We start from the raw sequence: 9,094 nt of genomic DNA, 5'->3' as shown, positions 1-9,094 counted from the left end.
ATGTTCCTTAGGATGTCCCCTTTAAGAAAAAAGTTGTCGTGTAGGATCGGCGGGGGGGTGGGGTGCAATTACTCCTATTGTTATACCTATGCCGGACTATTTTGAGATTCTACTTGTTTGAATGAATCCAAATTGAAGATCTGACGAGTTCATTATAAAAAACATTACTTCGAAGTTACAAAATAAAAAAAATCATATCTAGAAAATTTTTCCATGTCGGAGAAGAGGTTTTCTAGATCTGATTTTTTTTCTGTTTTGTATCTTTGGAGCGATGTCTTATGATGAATTCACTCAAACAATAAGGACTTCGACAGGGTCAAGGACATTACTTGAACGTTTGAGAAAATCATCATTAGAAATACAGAACATAAAAGTAAAGCAGCGGCCGAACAAAAAGTTGAGATAGTTTGAGACAGATATTCGTTGAAAGATTGTATTCTGCTTCAAAAATTACAAATTTAGTTCCTTACCTTCCTTATGATCAGACTTAAATGGCTAACCCATCGGCACGGATTTATTCCAAGTCGCGAAATAGCCGCGTTTTTTTAACCAAAAATATAATCAACATTCACGTGAAAAAATAATAATGTTGGCCCTAAAAAGGACCACTTTAAATTTCTTAACGTGTTTACTTCATCATCTTCAACGGTAAAATTCTTGCAATCAATTTGCAAGGTTGAAAGCAAGATATCTAATGTTATTATCTCCCTCCCAAAAGAACCTCACATAAGAAGGGGGTTCAAAAAAGAACGCGGAAGGGAGACTTTTCACTCTTCAAAAATAAGCACCTTGAAAATGATACCAAATTCCACTGCTCCAAAATTATTAGGAAAAAAAAAACAAATTTTCAGTTTGGGCTTGTGTCCCAGTAACAGCAGTGGAAGAAACACGTTCATGATTCACAAAATAAAAAACTAAAAATTACAAAATAATACACAACATACTTAACTATCTGCGCTACACTTATCTTTAATTAAACATACGAATAGGTACATATTCAAATCCATATTATGAAAGTACGGTACATCTATTGCATACTTCAGCTTTATTGATTAAAATAACAAGGTATACTTATTAGTAGTTATTTGTTTGAAAATAGGAAAACATGGTAATAACAAAAAATTGAAACATTTTCCCATCAACAACAGTCATGTAATAATAATTATTTCCTACTTTGTCGCGAGAAAAGCAGACCTGCAAACTCAATAGACTGGCAGTGTGGATAAGGGATGTCAGGGTGTGTTGGAACAGGTTTTTCTCCTTGTATTTCAATTTTGACCAACAGGTATACTTTCATGCTAATGTACTAATATGGCTCAAATTAGCAGATTTTCTACATTTATGTGTGTAGGTGGAGGTGCCAAGCAAACCACTTTAGATGCGGACATATCTCACTGCAATATGGCCAAATTTTATTGTTTGCATCTTCCCAGCCCAATACTTCAAATTGCAATTGAAAAATTATTATCAATGGGCTCAAAAAGGTACACATCCTGTTGTGGAAGAAGGGCAAACTGCATTTTCAAGATTTTTTGCTCAGGGGAACAGTGCTATAACAGCCAGAGTTGGACAGATAAAAAAGGCCAAACTGTTTCAAAACCAAGCTGCATCATTCAGTTCAGCTGACAGACAGTTTGGCCTTTTCACCTTTCCAACTCCGGTTGTTAAAGCAGTGTTCCTCCGAGAGAAAAAAATCTTGAAACTTCCACAACACCATCGAAATGTAGAAAGAATCGCAATTTGAAAGAAGTTGTACGAGAAATTACAAAAAAAGGTACTTCGGTATAACATATCATCACAGGAACTTAAAAGACTTTTCTAAACGAAATTTAGGAGTAATTTACTCAGAAAAAAACACAAGAATAATACACTCAATAAAAAAGAAAGAAAAAAAAGGTACTTTGGTGTAACATAACTAACTACGTAGGAAATTGAAAATAAATTAAAATCACGGGTACTGATCTAGAATTAACATCAGTTTCTCGTTTAATTTTTCTTGAAAATTTATTCTGTCTGTAACTTCTTGAATGGTGAGTCTAATGAGCTCTTTCTCACGACACAGTCTTTCTTCATGTATTTCTGCCTTCCTATTATTCTCCTCCAGCCTGTACATGTTTTGCGATTCTACCAAGCTAATTTTTTCTCCAGCCTATAAGGAAATGTTTCAATTGTGGGAAAAAAATTCTGTATGAGTAATTTTATGCAGTTACAGAAAACATGAATTTTAATTCTCTGATAATTATTTTTTCTTCAACAAAAAATGTTCATCATAAAATGCTTACAAGGAAACTGTTTGAAAGCTAGATAGAAAGAGTGTATTTAATGAACTAGGTATTGTAATGACCATCATAAAAGTTTTTTTCATTTTATTACACATTTTTTCAGTCGCCAATGAGGGAAAACTTTTATTAAATTTCCTCTTTTCCAACGTGAAAACATTTTCTAGATTGTTTTTCTGTTCAGTAACATTGGAGTGATGTATTATGATGAATTCATTCTATATCTTCTATTTGGGTTCACTCAAACAATGAGGACCTCGACAGACTAAAACATTTAAGAAAATTATCAAATACCTAAATGTACTTAAAGCAGTGGCCGAACTATGTTCAGAAAGTTTGAGACGGATGTGCGTTCGAAGATTGTATTCTGTACCAAAAATTACAAATTTAGTTCCTTACCTTAATTCCTTGTCATTAGACTTGAAAAAATTTTCAATGTCTTCAAATATAGATAGATTTGTACAAGTAAAACAAAACAAAAAAAAAAACGTCTTGGCGGTTTCATAGTAAGCATGTAACCTTTTTGCCAGCTAGCTCCATTGACATTCTAGTGCGTAAATATGGTGCATCCGTGACTTCAAAGCCAGTGTACTTCTGTTTTTAATTTTCTGTTCATTATAATACGTAAACATTATGCCCTAATTTGTTTTTTCATCGCCTTTGAATGAGCTGAAGATATCCCATTATGATCTGAAACAAAATAACAGAATATACCTGCATGAGTCTTGGATGTTTGATTTGAAGTCGAATTCGTTGATCAACTTTCCAGACATATTTTCTGTGAGATCGCCTAGAATTCTGTGTGATGCAATACAAAGACAGTGCGAGCGAGGGGGTTTTCCAAGCACCAGGTAACTTAGGATTCAACACTTTTGAGGTTCTCATAGTTCGAGTGAACCCGAATTGATGATCTGTTGAAGGTGATTTCATCAAAACAGCAGAAGAATCATGTCTAAAAAATTGTTCATGTTGAAAGAGAAAATTTGAAAAAAAAACTTTTCGTTTACTTGCGACTAGAAAAATGTGCAACAGAATGGGAAAAAAATGTGTAAACTAAAAATTAAAATCACCGGATACTCAGAAAATATGATACTAATGCATTTTCAAGGGGAAAAATGAATAAAAACGTAAAAAAAAAAGGCAATCCGTATTTCCTACAGTTATAAATATCCAGGACACTTGGAATGGGCGTCCTGGTGAAATATGAATAAATGGAATGTGAATTTATGTCGCCAAGAGAGTTTTTTTTTCATAAATCGCAAACTAATCGACTTTACGTGTCGTCTGAAAATCTTATTCGAACAACAGAAAACTGCTGCACTCAGAAATCACTCGATAAATTATCATTTTTCGTGAATTTTAATTTCTAAAAAAATGAATTAGATATCAAAAATGTTGTTCTCGGATTTCCGACGTAATTTTGCGATTTAAGGAAAAAAGCTCTCTTGGTGACGTAAAATTCACATTTCACTTACATTTTTATTTTTCATCTGACGCCTATTACAAGATTTCTGAATATCATGGTAAATTTAAGAAAAAATACGGATTATCCTTTTTTTTTGCGTTTTTATCAATTTTTTCGCCAGAAAATTTTCGGTATCATGTATTTAAAGTATCTGGTGATTTCTGTTTTTAGCTGCTGTTTTTCATAATTTACACACTTTTTTATTCCAATTACACATTTTTTTTTTTTTTAGTGGCAAATAAGAAGTACAGCAGTGGCCAAACAAAAAGTTCAGAAAGTTTCAGGCAGATGTACGTTCACAGATTGTATTCTGCACCAAAAATTACAAATTTAGTTCCTTACCTACTGTTATTTCATCATCTGAATCTAAACACACCGACATACTGACTTTTCTGCATGTATTTGATATTTAAAATTAAATGCAGACTAATCGAACCAAAATTAAATCAAAAATCACCATCTACAAATTACATTCGTTCTTATAAAAGAACTGGAATTGTAACGCGTGTTTTTTGAGTTTTAATAAAAATACTGAGGCAATACATTACACGCAATTTTATTGATAACACATAGACGTATGACCGAACGTTTCAGCAAAACTTGTTGCCTTCTTCAGCGGTAACACGATACTAAAATACACAACGAAAAGCGAAATACAAAGTCGAGAATAGATAAGAGTAGGTAGGTCGAAGATGCAACAATGGACCAAGAGAGAAACATACAAGCATAGAAACTAACTTATTACTAGACGATAAATCTCGTTGAAACTCGCTAAATCTGTTCTAAAATTTATAGCATTATCGCATTGGTTAATTAAAATGCATTCGAGAATGCGTCTTTTTAATACATTCTTTTCAAAAGTCAAAATTTTGACATTTTCAAAATCGAAAGAATGACCAGTGTTTTTAGCATGTTGAGACAGGGCAGTGGTCGTTTTTGAGGTACGAACATCATATTGGTGCCTATACAAACGATTTGCTAGGTAGGTACCCGTTTCACCTATGTAGACACCATCACAATTATTACATTTGATAGAATATACAACGTTGCTACATTTTAATTTCTCGTTACTATCTTTCAGCCTCGAATAAAATTTCATTTTAATATTGTTGTAGCTTTTAGCAGCGATTTTGGTGGAGTCAGAGTTAACAATATATTTTATGCGGTCATAATAAACACCAGTATAAGGAATGGATACATATTTAACAGCAGGTCTATCACGAACATTTTCAATGGTGTTTTCACTCTGACTGAATTTATTAGAATGAGAATTGAAAATTTTTTCAACAATGGTGTTAGGAAAATTGTTGAATTTTAAAATGTCAAAAAACTGAGATTTTATCTCATTAAGAAATTTAGGAGAGGTAAGACTGAGCATACGGTTTTTTAGATTTTTAGCAGTATTTATTTTATAATGCATAGGTTGAAAGGATAGAAAATTTATCATCCGGTAGGATTTGGTAAGTTTCCTATAATACTTCGTAGAGAAAGTAGAGTCTTCGTTTTTATATACAGTGAAGTCCAGAAAATTAATCAAGTTATTTTGCTCCATTTCAATAGTAAATTTGATGCGATGATTGATCGAATTGAGAAAATTTAAGATGGAATTTATACGATTTTCATTAACAATCATGAAACTGTCGTCCACGTATTTGGTCCAATATTTGATGTCGTTCTTGAATAGGTCTTGTAGTTTGATAAACATGTCATCGAGCACAAACTCAGCCAGTATTGGAGACAGGGGACTGCCCATAGGAAGTCCATTGGTTTGTATGTAGATTTTGTTTTTGAAAATGAAGTAGCTACCTTCGTAGCACAATTCGATCAGATTGAGGAGCTGCTCCGAATTGAGGTCTGTAAATTCTCGACTTTGTATTTCGCTTTTCGTTGTGTATTTTAGTATCGTGTTACCGCTGAAGAAGGCAACAAGTTTTGCTGAAACGTTCGGTCATACGTCTATGTGTTATCAATAAAATTGCGTGTAATGTATTGCCTCAGTATTTTTATTCGTTCTTATGACAACAGCGAATGTTTTTTTACGTGTATGGTTCAGATAACTACAGTTTAACTGCCCAAAATCGACCAGTTAAATTTAACCACAGTTCAAGAGTTGAACGAGATTGGTACAACACACTGCATTTTTTCGAAAATATCCCCTTCTTTGAAACCTTATACGGAGTTTTGATAATGTCGTATGGTGTTTTGGACATTTCATCGAATCAAGTTTCCTGAATGAAAGTTCCTCAAAAGCCAGAATACCGATAATATAAGTAAGTGCAGCCTCAAATCCTTTGGACTTGAAACATACAAATAATCATTGTACCTACCTGATTTTTCGTCAAGTTTATGAAATGAAATTGATATTGGTCAAAGTTGCCCTCACTTATATGTACTTGATGTAACCCCCTCCCCGATCTTCTCGTAGAAGTTTTGATCAAATTATGTCGTTTTTAAGATCATACAATGACATTACTCAATCATTTTGAGAAAATTATCATTGGAAATACAAAAAATAAAAGCACAGCAGTGGGCAAACAAAAAGTTGAGAAAGTTTGAGACAGATGTTCGTTCAAAGATTGTATTCTGCACCAAAAATTACAAATTTAGTTCCTTACCTTCCTTATCATCAGACTTGAAAGCTGTGTCCATCATAGTTCGAACTCTAAGCCGCGTGTTCTTATCCAAAAATACATACATATAATCAACATTCATGTGAAGAAATATTGATGGCGGTCCTAAAAAGAACCGTTTTGAATTTCTTAACGTGTATTACTTCATCATCTTCATGTAGTTTTTTTTTTTTTTTTGCGATAATCTGCTTACTTCTGTTGCTGTCCTCGTTGGCGTAGTTGTCTTTCGTTCGCACAAATTACTGGAGTGGCACCGAAAAGTTGATAAAAATCGTCCAGATTTTAAATTTTAAAACCTGTTTTCAATTTTTTTCATATTCCTTCAGTACAGACACAGAGTATTTATTGTATTTTCTTACATTTTTTTTATGTCTCGTGACTCATGAGGACTATTGAAAGTTCGCCAAAAATTTTCCAAAAAAAAAGAAGTCTTCAAATTGAAAAAAATGATACATGAGGTTATTTTTTGTTGGTATGCGAAGCACATAATTTTCCAGGCTGTGTAATTGGTGTAGATTCTGAGAAAGCATTATCTACCTAAACCTATATCAATTTGTCTTGCGGAATATGGACGAAAATTCAGTATGAAAACAATAATGATTCGAAGAGGAGGTAACCTGATGACTTAATCTTGAAAAAATGTGTATTTATCCTTCAAGTTAAACATGATGTCCGGGGAGTGGTACAGATTTGGATATAACCAGGTACGAGTAGAAATGAAACGTAAGATGAACAAGTTGCCTATCTTGAAAATGGAAGGGGCAAATACGTTTTCAAAATCTAAGCGCCAAAATCGAATCTTGACTATAGGGGTCGGTAGTACTTTGAGAAACCCTCGGTATAGTTTTATCCCTAGAAATTGGGTCGAAATATATTTGCCCTTGGCCCATATTGGATCTCGACGCCCCTGAAGGTTGGATTCCATAATCATGATGATGAATGATATCGTAAAATATGTAAAAAATGATGAAGCTTTTCTAATGTGCATTGTAATTTTTTTTTCAGGTGAGTACCAACTTACAATGAAATGTACTTACCTATAGCAATGAAATAACGGATAAGACGAATTGCGAATTGATACGGAGTAAGTTTTTTTATGTGTTCATAGGAATTTTTTTACTAATTTGAGTTGTTTAAGACATAGTAAAGCTCAGATTTCTGTTAAAGGGGATCGCCTATAAAATTCATCGCTTGAATAATTATCTCAACTCCTAGACTGATACCTTCCGGGTATTCCACGTCCAAAACCTTCATCGAAAGGGATGTATCTTCGTGTTCTTCTCATATTTCTGACAAAACGGTAAGCTGAGGCAATGATTTGAAGTATCCCGGCCGTGCAACCAGCGGCCCCACTCACTGTGGGACCGCAGCCACACGCCGAAAAACATGATATTTCTTTTCTTTATCTCTGTATTGTATGTTTGAGAAAGTTCATTTGATATCGCTTTTTAAATTCAATTGAACGCCCTGTAGAGGTCGTCAAGTTTCATTTTTCAGCGAGTACTCACCATGATTCTTCACACAATCGCTAGTCAATCAACATAAATCTTCAGGGTATTCGGTGAGTGGATGTCAATACTTCAGATTTGGATGCAACCGGGTACGACTAAGAAAAAAGGTTATATGAAGGTGTAGCCTATCATGGTGGTTGGTAGTATGTACTTTGAAAAATGAACAAAATTACCTATCATGAATTTTTGCTCAACTTGCAAATTGAAGAGGCTACAAATGATTTTTGATTTCAAAAAATCACGATAAAAAATATAAATACTTACGGAAATAAATACTACGCCAAAAAATGAACAAATTTTGTTATGATCATTTTTTTTTCTCATTCTATTTGAAAATTTTTTGATGCTTAAAAATTTTCGTTTTGCTAAAAATTTCATTCAATTTACAATTTTCGAGCTTCAAAACTTTTTTTTTTCAGAGTAAGAAGAAAAATGATGTCAAAAAAATGTATTCATTTTTTGACGAAGTATTCATTTCCTTCGTTGTGATGTTTTGAAATTAAAAATCATGTGTAGCTCCTTCAATTTGTAAGTTAGGCAAAAAGTCATAATATTATGTAGGTAATTTTATTCATTTTTCAATGTACTGCCGACCCCAAAGGTAGAAATTGGATTTTGGCTCCTTCGATTTTGAAAACTTATTTTGCCCCTTCAATTTTGAAGATAGGCCACATCTTCTCAAAATCTTTTTCCTGAGTCATACCTGGTTGTGTCTGATCTGAAGTATTGACATCCATTCACCAGACACCCTGTATGATCATTTTATGATTGAATGTTGGAAGTATTGACCCAGAAACGGGGACATTGACCTTAGAATTTAAAATTTTTCCTCCATTTTTTCAGCTTATTCGACCGTTGTTTTTTCGTTTAACTCCGTTTTGCAAAAGAAAAAACATTAAAATTTTTACCATGGAACAACACTCGTTTATCCAAAGTGCATCATTAGTGTTGTGCATACCTACCTTGGGCCCCCAAAAAATTACACGATAATTTCTTTAGTACTCGCGCTTCTGAATAGGTATTTTCAGAGAGCTGAAGTTTTCACAAAAAGTGTTTCATGCGTAAACATTTTGAACACATTTGTTTCAATCCGCGTAAGTCTGATGTTTCTGATTTGCAGTGGAATTCGTTAATCTATACATTTGTTACATTCCATATTACATCCCTTTCAGCAAGTTCACCAGACATTCTTTGATGCGATGACTTGGC

At 33.5% G+C, this 9,094-nt stretch overlaps 1 long non-coding RNA gene across 1 annotated transcript; it reads right to left on the bottom strand.

The window, feature by feature from the left end:
* Positions 1-1,026: 1,026 nt before the first annotated feature.
* On the bottom strand, positions 1,027-4,830 carry LOC135842004 (uncharacterized). The gene is made up of 2 exons (XR_010558045.1): positions 4,087-4,830; positions 1,027-2,969 (listed from the first exon to the last, which is right to left on the bottom strand). It is a non-coding gene; the product is annotated as an uncharacterized LOC135842004 (long non-coding RNA).
* Between the last annotated feature and the right edge of the window lie 4,264 nt (positions 4,831-9,094).

This window comes from Planococcus citri, chromosome 3, assembly GCF_950023065.1.
Source record: "Planococcus citri chromosome 3, ihPlaCitr1.1, whole genome shotgun sequence".
Taxonomy (NCBI): Eukaryota; Metazoa; Arthropoda; class Insecta; order Hemiptera; family Pseudococcidae; genus Planococcus; species Planococcus citri.
This window is presented reverse-complemented; position numbering and strand designations above follow the sequence as displayed.